This window comes from Hyperolius riggenbachi, chromosome 10, assembly GCF_040937935.1.
Source record: "Hyperolius riggenbachi isolate aHypRig1 chromosome 10, aHypRig1.pri, whole genome shotgun sequence".
Taxonomy (NCBI): Eukaryota; Metazoa; Chordata; class Amphibia; order Anura; family Hyperoliidae; genus Hyperolius; species Hyperolius riggenbachi.
In genome coordinates, this window is record NC_090655.1 from 11,795,857 (window position 1) to 11,816,324 (window position 20,468).

The window sequence follows — 20,468 nt, forward strand, 5'->3', positions numbered from 1 at the left end:
CGCCAGACTCAGCATATCACAAGCCAGTTAAATGGAACCTAAAGCTAGGCTTCCATATTTCCTTATAAACAATACCAGTTGCCTGGCAGTCCTGCTGATCTTTCTGGCTACAGTGGTGTCTGAATCACACACCAGAAACAAGCATGCAGCTAATCCAGTCTGACTTCAGTCAGAGCACCTGATCTGCAGCATGCTTGTTCAGGGGCTGTGGCTAAAAGTATTAAAGATAGAGGAGGAGCAGCAGGACAGCCAGGCAACTGGTATTGCTTAAAAGGAAACAGATAAAGCTGCTCTATATAGCTCTAGCTTTAGGTTCCCTTTAAGTTGCTTTTGGGATGTGGGAGGAAACAGGAGTGCCTAGAGGAAACCCACGCAGACACAGTAAGGGCTTGTTCACACCTAGGGCATTTTTTTTTTTTTTTTTTTAGCACAGGCAATTTTTAAAATCGCCTTAAAAGCGCTTGTGCGATGATTCCTTATGGGACAGCTCATATCAGCGCGTTTTGTCTCCTTTCCGCTCATCCAAGAGCTGCCTGTACCATTTTCAGGGCGATGTTGCGGCAATGAAAGGTATGGGAAAAAGGCAAAACGCTCACAAAACGCTTTATCCGGCGATTGCGTTTGCGCTTTTATGAATAAATAAAAATAATTATGAATAAAACAAAAGAATAAAAAAAAAAAATTAGCTGGCGTCAGCAATTTTAAATGTTAACCAAACCTAAGAGCAAGCAAACTCAGATGTCCTGACCTAGATTTGAACCCATCACTGCAAGGCAAGAGTGCGATCCACTGAACATGTGATCCCTCTACAGAGACCAGCGCAGGCTCCTGACTGGATGACACAGAAATTGGGTGGCTTCAGGAAATAGGGGGGGGGGGACCCTGACTCCAGGAACAATAGAAGCCAAGTGTGAAATATTTCAGATTCCCTCTCCAGGCGTCACATCACGGCAACCTGCTAATCTGGTTCCAGCTGATAAGACGGATCGCAGGCGCTGGCACGAGCGCAGCGCATCATCGCAAACCAGAAATACGAGTCCGCCGCAAACAGCCCCACCGATGCTCCTACCTGCGGACGGCGCGCGTCCGAGAGATCGTGAAAAGTTATAAATAGCTGAGATAAGTGATGTCAGCTTCTGTTTAACAACAGAGGAGACAGTGGCGTAGCTAAGGAGCTGTGGGCCCCGATGCAAGTTTTACATTGGGGCCCCCCCAAGCACTCTATACATAATTGATATGACACACCAAACCCTGCCAATGGCAACTACAGTGTCAGAGGTGCAAGAAGGGGATGGGGAGCAGTTTGTTAATGATTACCACTATCCAAAGTATCTACAGAAGTCATTATTATGAGCATAGGACCAATAGAGAGCTAATTCTGTAGTTAAGGGAGGGCCCTTCGGGGCCCCTCTGGCCCAAGGGCCCCGATGCGGTCGCTACCTCTGCACCCCCTATTGCAACGCCCCTGAGAGGAGACTTAATTACTAATATCCCCTAACATTCCGGGCGGGGATATTCTGAAGACACCCAAACGCAGGTCACACGGCGGGGACCCGATCCCTTAACGACAACGCAGGGCCAAGGATGTACAGGCTACAGATGGTCAAGGACATGCAAAAAAAAAGTTCACCAATTAGATGTAGCTTCAAATTGGACCAATAAAAAATGTGCAGGAAGTTATTCAGATTGGTTCGATTTCAAGCTGTATATATCATTTACGTGAAATTTATTTTTTAAAGGACAACTATAATGGATGGGATATGGGGGCTACCATATTTATTTTCTTTTAAGCAATCCCAGTTGCCTGGCAGTCCTGCGGATCCTCTGCCTCTAATACTTTTAGCCATAGCCCCTGAACAAGCATGCAGCAGATCAGGTGTTTGACATTATTGTCAGATCTGGCAAGATTAGCTGCATGCTTGTTTCTGGTGTGATTCACACACTACTGCAGCCAAACAGACGAGCAGGGCTGCCAGGCAATTGGTATTGTTTAACAAGAAATAAATAGGGCAGCCTCCATATCCCTCTGTCTACAGTTGTGCTTTAAGCAAACGTCTCAACGACCATGTCTAGTACAGATGCATCTCTAGCCTGCAGGCTAGCCACATGTGCGGTTGCAATTCGGAAGGCCAATGTATCGTGTGAGAGACGTCACTCAGCAGCCGAGGTGAACAAGGAGAACAATTCTCTCGGGCAACGATCAGGCGGACCAATCTGCTGGGCTGATGTCACCGACGGCCGCTGTATTCACGATAGATTCTCAGCAGAGGCAGTCAATCAGATACATTTCACTTAGCGTGTATCAAGTGAACCCGAGGTGAGAAGTATATGGAGACTGCCATATGTATTTCCTTTTAACCCTCCTGGCGGTAAGCCGCGCAGGAGGATTTCTCAGGCCCTGCTGGGCCTTTTTTTGCTACACGCAGCTAGCACTTTGCTAGCTGTGTGTGCACACCGATCGTCGCCGCTAACCGCCGCGCCGCCCCTCCCCCCCCACCAGACCCCATGCGCTGCCTGGCCAATCAGTGCCATGCAGCGCTGAGGGGTGGATCGGGACTCCCTTTGAAGTCACGACGTCGATGACGCCATGGCGACGGGGGAAGCCCTAATGGAAATCACATTCAGAACGGGATTTCCAGATGGGCTTCATCGCCGGAGGCGATCAAAGAGGGTGGGGGGATGCCGCTGCACAGCGGCTATCATGTAGCGAGCCCTAGGCTCGCAACATGATTTAAAAAATTAAAAATAATAAAAAAAAATGTTTTAAAAAAAACTGCTGCCCTGCCCCCTGGTGGTTTTTAATAGACCGCCAGGAGGGTTAAACAACACCAGTTGCCTGGCAGTCCTGCTGATCTATTTGGCTGCAGTAGTGTCTGAATCACACCAGAAACGAGCATGCAGCTAATGCAGGGACACTTCAGGCAGATCACCTGATCTGCATGCCTGTTCAGTGGCTATGGCTAAATGTATTAGAGGCAGAGGATCAGCAGCACAGCCAGGCAATGTGCATTGTTTAAAATGAAATAAATGTTGGCGATACGCAAGCACTGTAATGATCAGAATTGCACTTGATTCTCCTACCTCTGCACGAGAGATGCTAAAAATTCCAACTTGCATGCAAAATTGTCCTTTAACCACTTTTTCCACCACTACAGTAGATCTACATCCTCTGTGACTTCATCTAGGCCACGAGGACATATATATACGTTGTATAGCTGAAGCACAAATGTGCAGGATTGGGCATTGCTTCTGTGCAAAACCTCCAGCACTATCTGCTGCAGCACTAATTGGTGAAAGGGAATATATGTTCCCTGAGCTTATAAGATTTGATTTTTACCACTAAAAATTTTATATTTTCTCAGTTTATAGTAAAAAATACACACTGTAGCATTATTTCAGAATCAAATATCTTTACCATAAATTTTGACAGGAATGGAATTTCAGTTGTGTGACAAACCGCACATATACCCAACAAAATTTGTGTTCATCTAAAATGGCGCTTTTTATTTTTAAACTAGAATTGCTAAAACTGAGAAATAATGTGTTTTTTAATTCTTTTCCTCTTTTTTTCTATTAAAATACATAGAAAACAAAATTGTTTGAGGGGGGAAAAAATGCCATACGATGAAAGCCTAGTTAGTCTTGAAAAAAAAAAACATACATTTCATTTAGGTGTCATAAGTAGGGATAATATTATTGCTGATTAAATATAGACATAGCTAACATGTCAAAACTGCTCTGGTCCATAAGGGGGAAACAAGGTCTGGATGCGAAGTGGTTAAAGGGAACCTGAAGTAGTGGTTAGCGCTCTCGCCTTGCAGCGCTGGGTCCCTGGTTTGAATCCCAGCCAGGTCAACATCTGCATGAGTTTCCTCTGGGCACTTTGGATTCCTCCCACATCCCAAAAACATACAGATAAGTTAATTGGCTTCCCCCTACATTGGCCCTAGACTGTGATACATACACTACATGATACATACATAGACATGGGACTATGGTAGGGAATAGACTGTGAGCCCCTCTGAGGAACAGTCAAGTGACAAGACTATGTACTCTGTACAGCGCTGCGGAAGATGTCAGCGCTTTACAATGCTAATCCTATATAATAAAGTACAAGTGTCCCTGCGTCTGTCCCAGTGTCAGTGCTTTGCGCTACTGCGCATGTCAAGCACTGACAGCCGTTGGGACAGGACGCAGGGCGGGCGGATGTGTGCACGTGCGGCGGACGGGTACGCCTGCCTGCGGGTGCGCACGCGCACTGACTGGCGCGGTGGCGGCGTGAAGAAACCTAGAGCCCATTTTTAGGTCAGCTAGTATTATTATTAATAAATGTTTTGAGTGATTTTAGCCCGTAATAGCAAAAGATGCGATTCATCCAAGTTATTCAGGTATGTAAAATATAAATTGCCCCGTGTATGGCCACCTTACCTGGATGAATTCTCTGCAGTGTAACAGTTCTCCTGTATTCCTCGCCATGAACGCTCCCGTTTCCCCGGCGCCCGTTATAGATCGCTGCGAGAGCGACAGGGAATCTGCAGAGTAAACATAGAACTTTCGGCTTCGCTTACCTCACGGCACAAATTACAGGCCTGCTCAGCTCAAACATCTGGGAAAGGGAAATACAGGGCGTTGACAAATCAGCCCTGGAAAAAGCAGATTCTGCAGCGACTGTAAGAGAGAGAGGACAGGCCTAGTACAGCTCACAGCCTGCCTAGGGATCTCTCAAACAGCACTCGCTATACCTCCCCCATGCATACCACAGGGCCCTGCTACAAGACACCACACTGCCCTGCTCCCAGCTACAGACGCCACACTGCCCTGCTCCCAGCTACAGGCGCCACACACTGCCCTGCTCCCCGCTACAGGCGCCACACACTGCCCTGCTCCCCGCTACAGGCGCCACACTGCCCTGCTCCCCGCTACAGGTGCCACACTGCCCTGCTCCCCGCTACAGGCGCCACACTGCCCTGCACCCAGCTACAGGCGCCACACACTGCCCTGCTCCCAGCTACAGGCGCCACACACTGCCCTGCTCCCAGCTACAGACGCCACACTGCCCTGCACCCAGCTACAGGCGCCACACACTGCCCTGCTCCCAGCTACAGGCGCCACACACTGCCCTGCTCCCAGCTACAGACGCCACACTGCCCTGCTCCCAGCTACAGGCGCCACACTGCCCTGCTCCCAGCTACAGGCGCCACACTGCCCTGCTCCCAGCTACAGGCGCCACACTGCCCTGCTCCCAGCTACAGGCGCCACACTGCCCTGCTCCCAGCTACAGGCACCACACACTGCCCTGCTCCCAGCTACAGGCACCACACACTGCCCTGCTCCCAGCTACAGGCGCCACACACTGCCCTGCTCCCAGCTACAGGCGCCACACACTGCCCTGCTCCCAGCTACAGGCGCCACACACTGCCCTGCTCCCAGCTACAGGCGCCACACACTGCCCTGCTCCCAGCTACAGGCGCCACACACTGCCCTGCTCCCAGCTACAGGCGCCACACACTGCCCTGCTCCCAGCTACAGGCGCCACACTGCCCTGCTCCCAGCTACAGGCGCCACACTGCCCTGCTCCCAGCTACAAGACACCACGCTGCCCTGCTCCCAGCTACAGGCACCACACACTGCCCTGCTCCCAGCTACAGGCGCCACACTGCCCTGCTCCCAGCTACAGGCGCCACACTGCCCTGCTCCCAGCTACAAGACACCACGCTGCCCTGCTCCCAGCTACAGGCACCACACACTGCCCTGCTCCCAGCTACAGGCGCCACACACTGCCCTGCTCCCAGCTACAGGCACCACACACTGCCCTGCTCCCAGCTACAGGCGCCACACACTGCCCTGCTCCCAGCTACAGGCGCCACACACTGCCCTGCTCCCAGCTACAGGCGCCACACACTGCCCTGCTCCCAGCTACAGGCGCCACACACTGCCCTGCTCCCAGCTACAGGCGCCACACACTGCCCTGCTCCCAGCTACAGGCGCCACACACTGCCCTGCTCCCAGCTACAGGCGCCACACACTGCCCTGCTCCCAGCTACAGGCGCCACACACTGCCCTGCTCCCAGCTACAGGCGCCACACTGCCCTGCTCCCAGCTACAGGCGCCACACTGCCCTGCTCCCAGCTACAGGCGCCACACTGCCCTGCTCCCAGCTACAGACGCCACACTGCCCTGCTCCCCACTACAAGACGTCGCACTGCCCTGCTCCCAGCTACAGGCGCCACACTGCCCTGCTCCCAGCTACAGGCGCCACACTGCCCTGCTCCCAGCTACAGGCGCCACGCTGCCCTGCTCCCAGCTACAGGTGCCACACACTGCCCTGCTCCCAGCTACAGGCGCCACAATGCCCTGCTCCCAGCTACAGGCGCCACAATGCCCTGCTCCCAGCTACAGACGCCACACTGCCCTGCTCCCAGCTACAGGCGCCACACTGCCCTGCTCCCAGCTACAGGCGCCACACTGCCCTGCTCCCAGCTACAGGCGCCACACTGCCCCGCTCCCAGCTACAGACGCCACACTGCCCCGCTCCCAGCTACAGGCACCACACACTGCCCTGCTCCCAGCTACAGGCGCCACACTGCCCTGCTCCCAGCTACAGGCGCCACACTGCCCTGCTCCCAGCTACAGGCGCCACACTGCCCCGCTCCCAGCTACAGACGCCACACTGCCCCGCTCCCAGCTACAGGCGCCACACACTGCCCTGCTCCCAGCTATAGGCGCCACACACTGCCCTGCTCCCAGCTACAGGCGCCACACTGCCCTGCTCCCAGCTACAGGCGCCACGCTGCCCTGCTCCCAGCTACAGGCGCCACGCTGCCCTGCTCCCAGCTACAGGCGCCACACTGCCCTGCTCCCAGCTACAGGCGCCACGCTGCCCTGCTCCCAGCTACAGGCGCCACACTGCCCTGCTCCCAGCTACAGGCGCCACACACTGCCCTGCTCCCAGCTACAGGCGCCACACTGCCCTGCTCCCAGCTACAGGCGCCACACTGCCCTGCTCCCAGCTACAGGCGCCACACTGCCCTGCTCCCAGCTACAGGCGCCACACTGCCCTGCTCCCAGCTACAGGCGCCACACTGCCCTGCTCCCAGCTACAGGCGCCACACTGCCCTGCTCCCAGCTACAGACGCCACACACTGCCCTGCTCCCAGCTACAGGCGCCACACACTGCCCTGCTCCCAGCTACAGGCGCCACACACTGCCCTGCTCCCAGCTACAGACGCCACACTGCCCTGCTCCCAGCTACAGGCGCCACACACTGCCCTGCTCCCAGCTACAGGCGCCACACACTGCCCTGCTCCCAGCTACAGGCGCCACACACTGCCCTGCTCCCAGCTACAGACGCCACACTGCCCTGCACCCAGCTACAGGCGCCACACTGCCCTGCTCCCAGCTACAGGCGCCACGCTGCCCTGCTCCCAGCTACAAGACACCACGCTGCCCTGCTCCCAGCTACAGGCGCCACACACTGCCCTGCTCCCAGCTACAGGCGCCACACACTGCCCTGCTCCCAGCTACAGGCGCCACACACTGCCCTGCTCCCAGCTACAGGCGCCACACACTGCCCTGCTCCCAGCTACAGGCGCCACACACTGCCCTGCTCCCAGCTACATGCATGCCACACTGCCCTGCTCCCAGCTACAGGCGCCACACACTGCCCTGCTCCCAGCTACAGGCGCCACACACTGCCCTGCTCCCAGCTACAGGCGCCACACACTGCCCTGCTCCCAGCTACAGGCGCCACACACTGCCCTGCTCCCAGCTACAGTCGCCACACACTGCCCTGCTCCCAGCTACAGGCGCCACACACTGCCCTGCTCCCAGCTATAGGCGCCACACTGCCCTGCTCCCAGCTACAGACGCCACACTGCCCTGCTCCCAGCTACAGGCGCCACACTGCCCTGCACCCAGCTACAGGCGCCACACACTGCCCTGCTCCCAGCTACAGGCGCCACGCTGCCCTGCTCCCAGCTACAGGTGCCACACTGCCCTGCTCCCAGCTACAGGCGCCACACACTGCCCTGCTCCCAGCTACAGGCGCCACACTGCCCTGCTCCCAGCTACAGGCGCCACACTGCCCTGCTCCCAGCTACAGGCGCCACACTGCCCTGCTCCCAGCTACAGACGCCACACTGCCCTGCTCCCCACTACAAGACGTCGCACTGCCCTGCTCCCAGCTACAGGCGCCACACTGCCCTGCTCCCAGCTACAGGCGCCACACTGCCCTGCTCCCAGCTACAGGCGCCACGCTGCCCTGCTCCCAGCTACAGGCGCCACACTGCCCTGCTCCCAGCTACAGGCGCCACACTGCCCTGCTCCCAGCTACAGGCGCCACGCTGCCCTGCTCCCAGCTACAGGTGCCACACACTGCCCTGCTCCCAGCTACAGGCGCCACACTGCCCTGCTCCCAGCTACAGGCGCCACAATGCCCTGCTCCCAGCTACAGGCGCCACACTGCCCTGCTCCCAGCTACAGGCGCCACACTGCCCTGCTCCCAGCTACAGGCGCCACACTGCCCTGCTCCCAGCTACAGGCGCCACACTGCCCTGCTCCCAGCTACAGACGCCACACTGCCCTGCTCCCAGCTACAGGCGCCACACTGCCCTGCTCCCAGCTACAGGCGCCACACTGCCCTGCTCCCAGCTACAAGACACCACGCTGCCCTGCTCCCAGCTACAGGTGTCTCACTGCCCTGCTCCCAGCTACAGGCGCCACACTGCCCTGCTCCCAGCTACAGGCGCCACACTGCCCTGCTCCCAGCTACAGACGTCACACACTGCCCTGCTCCCAGCTACAGACGTCACACACTGCCCTGCTCCCAGCTACAGACGCCACACTGCCCCGCTCCAGACGCCACACTGCCCTGCTCCCAGCTACAGGCGCCACACTGCCCTGCTCCCAGCTACAGGCGCCACACTGCCCTGCTCCCAGCTACAGGCGCCACACTGCCCTGCTCCCAGCTACAGGCGCCACACTGCCCTGCTCCCAGCTACAGGCGCCACACTGCCCTGCTCCCAGCTACAGGCGCCACACTGCCCTGCTCCCAGCTACAGACGCCACACTGCCCTGCTCCCAGCTACAGACGCCACACTGCCCTGCTCCCAGCTACAGACGCCACACTGCCCTGCTCCCAGCTACAGGCGCCACACTGCCCTGCTCCCAGCTACAGGCGCCACACTGCCCTGCTCCCAGCTACAGGCGCCACACTGCCCCGCTCCCAGCTACAGGCGCCACACTGCCCCGCTCCCAGCTACAGACGCCAAACTGCCCCGCTCCCAGCTACAGATGCCAAACTGCCCTGCTCCCAGCTACAGATGCCAAACTGCCCTGCTCCCAGCTACAGACGTCACACTGCCCTGCTCCCAGCTACAGGCGCCACACTGCCCTGCTCCCAGCTACAGGCGCCACACTGCCCCGCTCCCAGCTACAGGCGCCACACTGCCCCGCTCCCAGCTACAGGCGCCACACTGCCCTGCTCCCAGCTACAGGCGCCACACTGCCCTGCTCCCAGCTACAGGCGCCACACTGCCCCGCTCCCAGCTACAGATGCCACACTGCCCCGCTCTCAGCTACAGACGCCACACTGCCCCGCTCCATGCGACACACTGCCCCGCTCCCAGCTACAGACGCAAAACTGCCATGCTCCCAGCTACAGACGCCACACTGCCATGCTCCCAGCTACAGACGCCACTGCCCTGCTCCCCGCTACAGACGCCACACTGCCCCTCTCCCCGCTACAGACGCCACACTGCCCCGCTCCACGCTACAGACGCCACACTGCCCCGCTCCAGACGCCACACTGCCCCGCTCCCAGCTACAGACGCCACACTGCCCCGCTCCAGACGCCACACTGCCATGCTCCCAGCTACAGACGCCACTGCCCTGCTCCCCGCTACAGACGCCACACTGCCCCTCTCCCCGCTACAGACGCCACACTGCCCCGCTCCACGCTCCAGACGCCACACTGCCCCGCTCCAGACGCCACACTGCCCTGCTCCCATCTACAGACGCCACACTGCCCTGCTCCCCGCTACAGACGCCACACTGCCCTGCTCCCCGCTACAGACGCCACACTGCCCCGCTACAGACGCCACACTGCCCTGCTCCCAGCTACACGCGCCACACTGCCCCGCTCCCAGCTACAGACGCCACACTGCCCCGCTCCCAGCTACAGACGCCACACTGCCCCGCTCCCAGCTACAGACGCCACACTGCCCCGCTCCCAGCTACAGACGCCACACTGCCCCGCTCCCCACTACACGCGCCACACTGCCCCGCTCCCAGCTACAGACGCAAAACTGCCATGCTCCCAGCTACAGACGCCACACTGCCATGCTCCCAGCTACAGACGCCACTGCTCCGCTCCCAGCTACAGACGCCACACTGCCCTGCTCCCAGCTACAGGCGCCACACTGCCCTGCTCCCAGCTACAGGCGCCACACTGCCCTGCTCCCAGCTACAGGCGCCACACTGCCCTGCTCCCAGCTACAGGCGCCACACTGCCCTGCTCCCAGCTACAGGCGCCACACTGCCCTGCTCCCAGCTACAGGCGCCACACTGCCCTGCTCCCAGCTACAGGCGCCACACTGCCCTGCTCCCAGCTACAGGCGCCACACTGCCCTGCTCCCAGCTACAGGCGCCACACTGCCCTGCTCCCAGCTACAGGCGCCACACTGCCCTGCTCCCAGCTACAGGCGCCACACTGCCCTGCTCCCAGCTACAGGCGCCACACTGCCCTGCTCCCAGCTACAGGCGCCACACTGCCCTGCTCCCAGCTACAGGCGCCACACTGCCCTGCTCCCAGCTACAGGCGCCACACTGCCCTGCTCCCAGCTACAGGCGCCACACTGCCCTGCTCCCAGCTACAGGCGCCACACTGCCCTGCTCCCAGCTACAGACGCCATACTGCCCTGCTCCCAGCTACAGACGCCACACTGCCCTGCTCCCAGCTACAGACGTCACTCTGCCCTGCTCCCAGCTACAGACGCCACACTGCCCTGCTCCCAGCTACAGGCGCCACACTGCCCTGCTCCCAGCTACAGACGCCACACTGCCCTGCTCCCAGCTACAGACGCCACACTGCCCCGCTCCCAGCTACAGGCGCCACACTGCCCTGCTCCCAGCTACAGACGCCACACTGCCCCGCTCCCAGCTACAGGCGCCACACTGCCCTGCTCCCAGCTACAGACGCCACACTGCCCTGCTCCCAGCTACAGGCGCCACACTGCCCTGCTCCCAGCTACAGGCGCCACACTGCCCTGCTCCCAGCTACAGGCCCCACACTGCCCTGCTCCCAGCTACAGGCGCCACACTGCCCTGCTCCCAGCTACAGGCGCCACACTGCCCTGCTCCCAGCTACAGGCGCCACACTGCCCTGCTCCCAGCTACAGGCGCCACACTGCCCTGCTCCCAGCTACAGACGCCACACTGCCCTGCTCCCAGCTACACACGCCATACTGCCCTGCTCCCAGCTACAGACGCCACACTGCCCTGCTCCCAGCTACAGACGTCACTCTGCCCTGCTCCCAGACACCACCCACTGGTCCGCTCCCAGCTACAGACGCCTCCCTGCTACAGGCACCGCGCTGCCCCGCCTAATACTAAATAATAATAATAACAACAATATGGTAGGACATTAGACTATGACTATAACAGAGATTAGATTGTGAGCTCCTCTGAGGACAGTCAGTGACAGGACTATGTACTCTGTAAAGTGCTGCAGAAGATGTCAGTGCTATATAAATACATAATAATAATAATAATAATATGGTAGGACATTAGACTATGACTATGGTAGGATTAGAGTGTGAGCTCCTCTGAGGACAGTCAGTGACATGACTATGTACTCTGTAATGGGCTGCAGAAGATGTCAGTGCTATATAAATACATAATAATAATATGTTAGGACATTACGAGGACTATGGTAGGAATTAGATTGTGAGCTGAGGACAGTCAGTGACATGACTATGGCACGTGTGTCCGTTCTGTTAATATTCATCGAGTTATGTTTTTGTGTGGCATTTGTGTTTTATAAGATTTGTTCTTTGAACACGGTGTTCTTCTGTAGTGGCTGAATAGAGTACTGGTTAAGGGCACCGCCTTTGACATGGGAGACCAGGGTTGGAATCCTGGCTAGGGTCAGTACCTATTCAGAAAGGAGTTCAAGGCAAGACTCCCTAACACTGCAGGGTGGCCTCCTGAGCGCCCCCCAGTGGCTGCAGCTCCTGAGCGCTTTGAGCCCGAAAGGAGAAAAGCGATATACAAATGTTCGTATTATTATTATTCGGATTATATGTACAACAGATGCATGGTTAATTCTGCGCATTAATACGGTAAAATACATTTTAGTCTAGATTACAGCGGGGGTCACCGCGACACCCCGACTACTGACCCCTCTACAATGCGACGGCCGATCTATAAACAGAAGCAGCAGAGAATGGACCGGTGCCAGGATACAGGGCAGAGTCATTGTGCAGTCCGGCAATGTGCACTAATAACAGGTCAGCATGTCCCGCCGGCCGGTCATGGGACACTTTATTGTTCAGGAATGCCAGGGAAGCTAAATGGTTTGTGTCCCCCGCGTAGCGACAGTAAACAGAGCCCAGGAGTGGTGCTGATGCTGGGGGATCTATTCTCTCGTTAGAAGCATCTGGTGGAGACAATGCCTAGTGTGTGCTCTCCCCCCTTCCCACCCCCCGCACCCCCCTGCTGGCACACGGGATGCACTATTACTATCAAATCCCAAAGAGAACGGGGCCAACGTACCACCCAGCTGCCAAACGAGCACTAAAAGGAGGGCAGTCTCTGTTCCTGGCAGCCCTGCGGCCGTCTGTCTGCAGGTATGCCGAGAATACCAAGTATGCCAGCGCCTCTCCTCCGCTCGGACCTGTTTCCACAATAATTCTATTTTCTCCAAAACAGACTTAACCACTACATCTCTCAAAACTCCTCAACCCAAACAAGCGGTTCAGTATCAATAACAATCATTATAAAAACAAATCAATTAATAATGAGGACATAGTGATACAACTTGATAAAACGAGAGGGCGATTTCTGAAAAGTTCATCTCCAGGTTAAGTGCAACTCCGCCCCAAAAACGGGTTTGTATCTAGTTGCTACTTAAAGGGTACATGAGGTGACATATAACGTGATGACATAGAAAGTCTATGTAGAGTGCCAAGCATACAAGTAATTAGACTGTTACTTTTCTTCTATTTCTGCCTGAAAGAGTTAAACATTCAGGTATGCAAGTGACAGTTGAGCCCTTTATTTTTTCCAGCAGAGGGAAAAGGGAGGGAGGCGGGAGGGGTCAGGTGATCTGCTCTGTTCTAGGGAAGGACTGCCCACTCTGCTGGCAGGAAGGAGCCAGCCACCAAGTACTGTATTTTTTGGACTATAAAACTCACTTTTTCTCCCCCAAAAATGGGGGGGGGGGGGGGAAGGTCACTGAGTCTTGTAGTCCAAATGCAGGGAGTTCCTGACTTGTGAACAGGACATGGGGACAAATTGGAGGATATGGGGACACAAAGGGGCACAGAGGAGGACACAAGGGGGACACAAGGAGACACAAGGGGGACACAAGGAGACACGAGGTACAATCCACGAGATGTCCCTTCACCAGGGATGCAGCAGGTTTAGGTTTTGTCCTCTAAGGGCTCTTTCACACTAAGACGTTGCGTTTGATGCAACGTTAAGGTCGCATAACGTACCCCTAACGCAACACGTTAGCTTTGAAGTTGGACGTTACATTGAACTGCGTTATGCGTCTCTCGATGCGTACGTGATGCATACTTTTTGACGCATACGGATCGAACGAAAACGGCGCATGCAGACCCTTTTTATTTTTAAAAAACCAGCATTAGGCCTCTTGCACACTGCAAGCAATTCAGATTCAGATTCCGCTTTTTAATCTGTTTTTACTTCCGATTCAGATTTACAGTTTGCTCCTTGCACACTGCAAATCTGAATCTGAGGTAAAAACTGATTAAAAAGCGGAATCGGAATCACTTGCAGTGTGCAAGAGGCCTTACTGAGCATGTGCAAACAGTCTAACGCAGCTAAATAGGAGTATAACGCACAGCATGCAGCACTTTCATTTAACGTGCAACGTTATACTCCTACGCAACGTGGGCACTGTGAACAGCGCATTGATTTATCATTACTGTGAGTTGGGCTGCGTTATAGGCTGCTGTAACGTGCGCCTGTAACGTCCCACTGTGAAAGCAGTCTAAACCTGGGTGCGTCTTATGATCAGGAGCGTCTTATAGTCCGAAAAATACGGTAGTCTAAAAAAAGATTTACTGCAAAAATTCCATACAATCAAAGTAAGAACTTCATCAATACACATTTGATTTCAATTAAAATGGGAGACTGATCTGGGACTTTCATTTACAGAATATTCTATGTAATTTAAAATAAATTTTTGACATTAACTTGTAGACAAATAGAACTAAAAGTTGAAATGGGCTGGGATGGCTTCTTCAGAATTTGTGCAGATGAGATAGCAGAGGGCTGGAGGCACCCCCCCCCCCCCCTCCCCTTCCCCCGGGCTCATTACTTCAGCTCAAATATTCTCAGTTTTCACAAGTTCCGACAAGATTGTAAAATATTTTACAGAGACCCAACTTCCATAGTTTGCTGCACACCTCACTGGTCTGTGGAAAGAACATATAGGACAACATAGTTGTAATGTTAAGTAAGTTTGCCAAAGCAGAACAGTAAGCAAGAGGTTATCAAATCACACAAAAAACAAAACAAAACAAAAAAAAACAAAACTCATATTTATTTCCTTTTACACTTTCACACAATACCAATACCCTCCCATGTAACTCCCGCTACAGTTAAAGTGAACCTCCGGACTAAAAATCTTCTCAGCAGAACTGAAAAGGCTTGGTGTATCTTTAACAGTTCCATAGCATCAGAACTTTGTTTTTCTTACCAAAGCATCATTTTTAGCTGCATTTTTAACTAAGCTCCTCCCATCAAAGAGAAAAAAGCCCGGGCTTTTTTTCCCTGATGCTATGCAGAGCATGATGGGATTTCCTACGTTGTTATTCACGTTGCCTAGCAACTGGGAGAGGCGCTCAGGACACAGGACAGTTGGAACTGTGTCTCATGCTCCCTGTCACCTCCTTTCAACCAAAAGGATGGCTGCCCTCATGAAATCAAACATTTGCCTGTTCTTTTAGGCTGGTTTCACAGTGGGACGTTACAGGCGCACGTTAGAGCAGCCTGTAACGTAGCTTACCGCACAGTAATGAAAAATTAATGGGCTGTTCACAGTGCCCCCGTTGCGTTACATTGTAACGCAGCACGTCTACATAACGTACTGCATGCAGTATTTTACATGCGGCGAAGCCGCGTTAGACTATTTGCACATGCTCAGTTCGGGTGGGGTTTTTATTTTGGGGGCGGAGAGGAGGCGGGGAGAGGCCGCTACGTAGCCAGGCACATGGCTACTTATTATTCACTGCACTTGCAGTGTTTACTCTTTGGAGCGGCTGCTGATTGGCTAGCGGGACCACGTGATGCGGAGAGCTCCGCTCACGTGGTCTCCGCAGTGCCTCCGACAGAGCAGGCACACCAAGAGCTGCTTGTAACGCTGCTCTTGGTAGCGTCCTGCTCCAACACCACCCGGCGTTGCGTTAGGGGCATGTTATGTGCCCTATAACGTCCCCTAAACGCAACGTCCTGGTGTGTAAGTAGCCTTAAAACAGGGTGGGTAAGAGATTATATTACCTATCTATTTTAATAAACATAACTAATGTAACTTAATGACAGTATGTTTGTTTACGCTGAAGTTCCCCTTTAACCTTTAAGTGCCCTTGATGTGAAATAGCAGTAAAAGTTTTGGCAGGTTTTTTTTTTTTGTTTCTTTGTTTTTTAACAGAAAATTTGCCTGTTCTTCCTCTTTTTGTTATGTGTGTGATAACGAAAGTGCAGAGTTTCCGTACAGCATGTCAGGCATTCTGCGCAGGGAGAGGGCTCTGCAGTAAGCTGCTAATCATTGCAAACTGGTGGCACGGTGTCTTAGTGGTTAGCGCTCTCCCCTTGCAGCGCTGGGTCCCAGGGTTTGAATCCCAGCCAGGGCACTATCTGCACAGGGTTGGTAGAGTAAAAAAAAAAAAAAAAAAAAAAAAAAACTCATTTTTGCAAACAGTTTGTCATTAAATATGCAACAGAAAAAAATGCAATCTGAAAAATCGTGCAGTATTAGACAGAGATGGGCAATGAAATGGTGATCATGCAAATTTGCATGCAAATTGTATACAGCTAGCAATTGGACCAATCCAAAGAGGCAACCGGCGGAAACTGCTAAGAGATGAGGCAAATTTATACAGCTTGAAAATGGTCAAGAGCAGCAGCTGCAGTACTTTATTGGTTTATTTCCAATCTGTATTATTATTATTATTTAGTATTTATATAGCACTGACATCTTCTGCAGCACATTACAGAGTACATAGTCATGTCACTGACTGTCCTCAGAGGAGTTCACAGTCTAATCCTGCCATAACCATAGTGTAATGTCCTACCATATTATTATTATTATGTGTTTATATATTACTGACATCTCCTGCAGCACATTACAGAGTACATAGTCATGTCGCTGACTGTCCTCAGAGGAGCTCACAATCTAATCCTACCATAGTCATAGTATAATGTCCTGCCATATTATTATTATGTATTTATATAGCAGTGACATCTCCTGCAGCACATTACAGAGTACATAGTCATGTCGCTGACTGTCCTCAGAGGAGCTCACACTCCAATCCTACCATAGTCATAGTATAATGTCCTACCATATTATTATTATGTATTTATATAGCACTGACATCTCCTGCAGCACATTACAGAGTATATAGTCATGTCACTGACTGTCCTCAGAGGAGCTTACAATTTAATCCTACCAATGTCATATCTGTATGTATCATGTAGTGTATGTATCGCAGACTAGATCCAATTTTAGAGGGAAGCCAATTATCTTATCTGTATGATTTTTGGATGTGAGAAGAAACCGAAGTGCCCAGAAGAAACCCACGCAGACACGGAGAGAACATCCAAACTGTACAGGTGGTGACCTGGCTGGGATTCAAACTGGGGACCCAGCGCTGCAAGGGGACGGGGCTAACCACTAAGCCACCGTGCCACCAGTTTGCAATGATTAGCAGCTTACTGCAGAGCCCTCTCCCAGCGCAGAATGCCTGACATGCTGTACGGGAACTCTGCACTTTCATTATCACTCACATAACAAAAAAGTAAAGGCAAATTTTCCGTAACAAAAAACAAACAAACAAACACTTTTACTGTCGTTTCACAACATGGGCACTTAAAGGACAACTGTAGTGAGAGGGATATGGAGGCTGCCATGTTTATTTCCTTTTAAGCAATACCAGTTGCCTGGCTCTCCTGCTGATCCTCTGCCTCTAATACTTTTAGCCATAGACCCTGAACAAGCATGCAGCAAATCAGATCATTATTGTCAGATCTGACAAGATTAGCTGCATGCTTGTTTCTCGTGTGATTCAGAGACTACTGCAGCCAGATAGATCAGCAAGGTAGCCAGGCAACTGGTATTGTTTAAAGGGAAATATGGAAGCCTCCATATCACTCTCACTTCGGTGGTCCTTTAGGGCTTGTTTCCACTATTGCGGTGCGGAATCGCCTGGATTCCACCGCTGATGAAATCGCATGCGGATGCAATTTCCCATGCGTTTTTTGCCGCAAATTCGCATGCGAATTTGCATAGGTGAAGGTATATGCGATTTTAACCATGTCACTGCCTGTGTGAATTTACATTGGTACCTATGCGAATTCGCATGAAAATTCGCATACCATAGCCGCATGCGAATTTCCTATTAAATACATTAGCGGCGATTCGCATGCATTCCACTCGCAGGCGAATTCGTTGGCTCTTTTGTGCGTTTTTTTACCGCTGAAAAAAAACGCACCTCAACAACGCTACAGTGGAAACAGGCCCATCCACTTGCATTACATGTGCGAATCCGCATGCATTGGACGCATGCGGATTCGCGATAGTGGGAACGAGCCCTTAAAGAGAACCCGAGGTGGGTTTGAAGAATATTATCTGCATACAGAGGCTGGATCTGCCTATACAGCCCAGCCTCTGTTGCTATCCCAAACCCCAATAAGGTCCCTGTGCACTCTGCAATCCCTCATAAATCACAGCCATGCTGCTGACAAACAGCTTGTCAAAGCTGTCTGTGTTTATCTCTATAGTGTCAGTCTGCTGCTGTCCCCGCCTCCTGCAGAACTCCAGTCCCCGCCTGCATCCCTTCCCTCCCTGCTGATTGGAGGGAAGGGATGGGGGCAGGGACCGGAGCTATGCAGGAGGCGGGGGAGCAGCTGAGACTGACACTACAGATGTAAACACAACCTCACAGCATGGCTGTGATTTATGAGGTATTGCAGATGCAGGGGGACTTTAGGGGGGTTTGGGATAGCAACAGAGGCTGGGCATTATAGGCAAATCCAGCCTCTGTATGCAGATAACATTCTTTAAACGCACCTCAGGTTCCCTTTAAAGAGCTTTTATGATCGCTTTCCAGGGTTTTGAAAAAGTGGACAACGAAATGCTATTGGTTACATTACACAAGATAGAATTATTTTTATTTAAAATCTCAAAAGAGCTGCATGTAGCCATTTTGGGGCAACTGTGATTCTGTATAGAAAAGCGAAAGCGCTGAGAAAAATCACTTCAAAAGCACTATAAGGGCCCATTAAGACTAGAGCGTTTTGCTGGAGATTTCAGCAAAACACTTAAGCGCTAGCGTTTTTTAAAGCGCTAGTGCTATAAAACCCTATGGGCCCATTCTTACTTGCGCCAAATGCAAAATGAATCGCCTGCACCATTTTCTGGCGATTTCCCGGCGATCGCGATTCAGTACTATAGAAGCACTAAACGTGAGCGCGGGGGAGGGGTGATTCATCGCTGCAGTGTCCAGTGATTTTTCCGTGTGTAGTCGCGGAAAAATCACTCCCGCAAAACGCCAGCGGTAATCGACGGTGTTTTGCGCTTTTAAGTGTGAATGGGGCCTAAGGCTAGAAACCCACTAGCATTCTTGTCTAATCGCTTGTGATGTGAAAAAGCTCTTGCTAATGCTAATTTTTATAAAATCGCATCGCTCAAGTGGGATCACACCTGTAGCATTACATTACCAAGAGCTTTTCACATCACAAAGCGCTCAGAAAATCGCTCCTAGTGGGTTTTCTGGCCTAAAATGGTTGTACGTTTGTCAAAGTTTTATATTTAGGCTGAGCTTACACATTTGGCGTGCAATACAGGATATTATGTGCATTGCTGCACGCGTCTAGTGCAACCATGACACGGGAAACTGAACATTTATATCGCACTTTTCTCCTGCCTCACACAAAGCACCAGAGCTGCAGCCACCAGGATGCGCTATATAGGCAGTAGCAGTGTTAGGGAGCCTTGCCCAACTTCTCCTTACTGGATAGGTGCTGGCTTACTGAATAGGAAGAGCCGAGATTGGAACCCAGGTCGCCTGTGTCAGACGCCCTTATCCAGTACACTGTCCAACCAGTGCTTAGACTACAAGAAAAGCCAGGTATTCTTCAGTGCCGTGCTGAGGCCCATCGTGTCACTCCAGGCAACGCATTTCAGTGATCCCCGGACGACCCCCGGACTTCCCGCACACTGGATAATGACCCCCGGACAATGACCCACGCAGGCCTCGCTCCCCAGATAGTGACCCCCCTGACGCCCTGGATAATGACCCCCGCCCGACGCCCAGCGCCCTGAATAATGACCCCCGCACTCCCTGTTCCCCAGATAATGAACGACGCCCAGCACCCTCGATAATGACCACCAGACGCCCATCACAGCGCCCTGCCCCCCAGATAATGACCCCCAGCACCCTGGATGACCCCCAGACTTCCCGGATAATGACCCCCGCGGACCATGACCCCCGCAGGCCTCGCTCCCCAGATAGTGACCCCCGGAGACCCCGCGGCCCTCCTCGGTTACAGGCAGTGTTATGTGAAGGTTTATTGTGTCGTTTAGGAAGACACGTGTGCCTAATAGGAATAACAGGAGCAGCGGATGAGGAGGCAGCAGATGTTGGGAGAGGTGGATTTAAGGACACCCAATATGATGACTCATCCTGCTGGAGAATCCCAGATTCCAAATACAAGGGAATAACGCAAAACAGACCATCAGAAAGCGGTCAGCGGATTATAACCACAGAGGGGGGATTCCTGGTACTAAACATCTCTACACCAGCCCAGATCTTCTAGTCTGGAGCAAACACAATATTACAACTCACAGTTCAGGGTGGTTAATGCACACATGAACTGGTCAAAAAAGTTGACTTTTCCTAACCTAGGGCTCCTTCCAGCCCCCGTAGCCTTTAAAGCGGATCCGAGATGAAAAACTAACTATAACAAGTAACTTGTCTATATATCTTAGCTAAAGTTTAGATAGT

At 53.2% G+C, this 20,468-nt stretch overlaps 1 protein-coding gene across 2 annotated transcripts in view; it reads right to left on the reverse strand.

The window, feature by feature from the left end:
* Positions 1 to 20,468, reverse strand: part of DNMBP (dynamin binding protein) — a 171,705-nt gene that overhangs the window by 134,888 nt on the left and 16,349 nt on the right. Inside the window, exon 1 of one of the 2 annotated variants that reach the window (XM_068255539.1) lies at positions 4,429 to 4,502. The exons of the other annotated variant lie outside the window; for it this stretch is intronic. The gene's annotated coding sequence lies outside the window, so the exon portion shown is untranslated. Of the gene's footprint in view, positions 1 to 4,428; positions 4,503 to 20,468 lie in introns of those variants that run through there. 2 annotated transcript variants of the gene reach the window in all.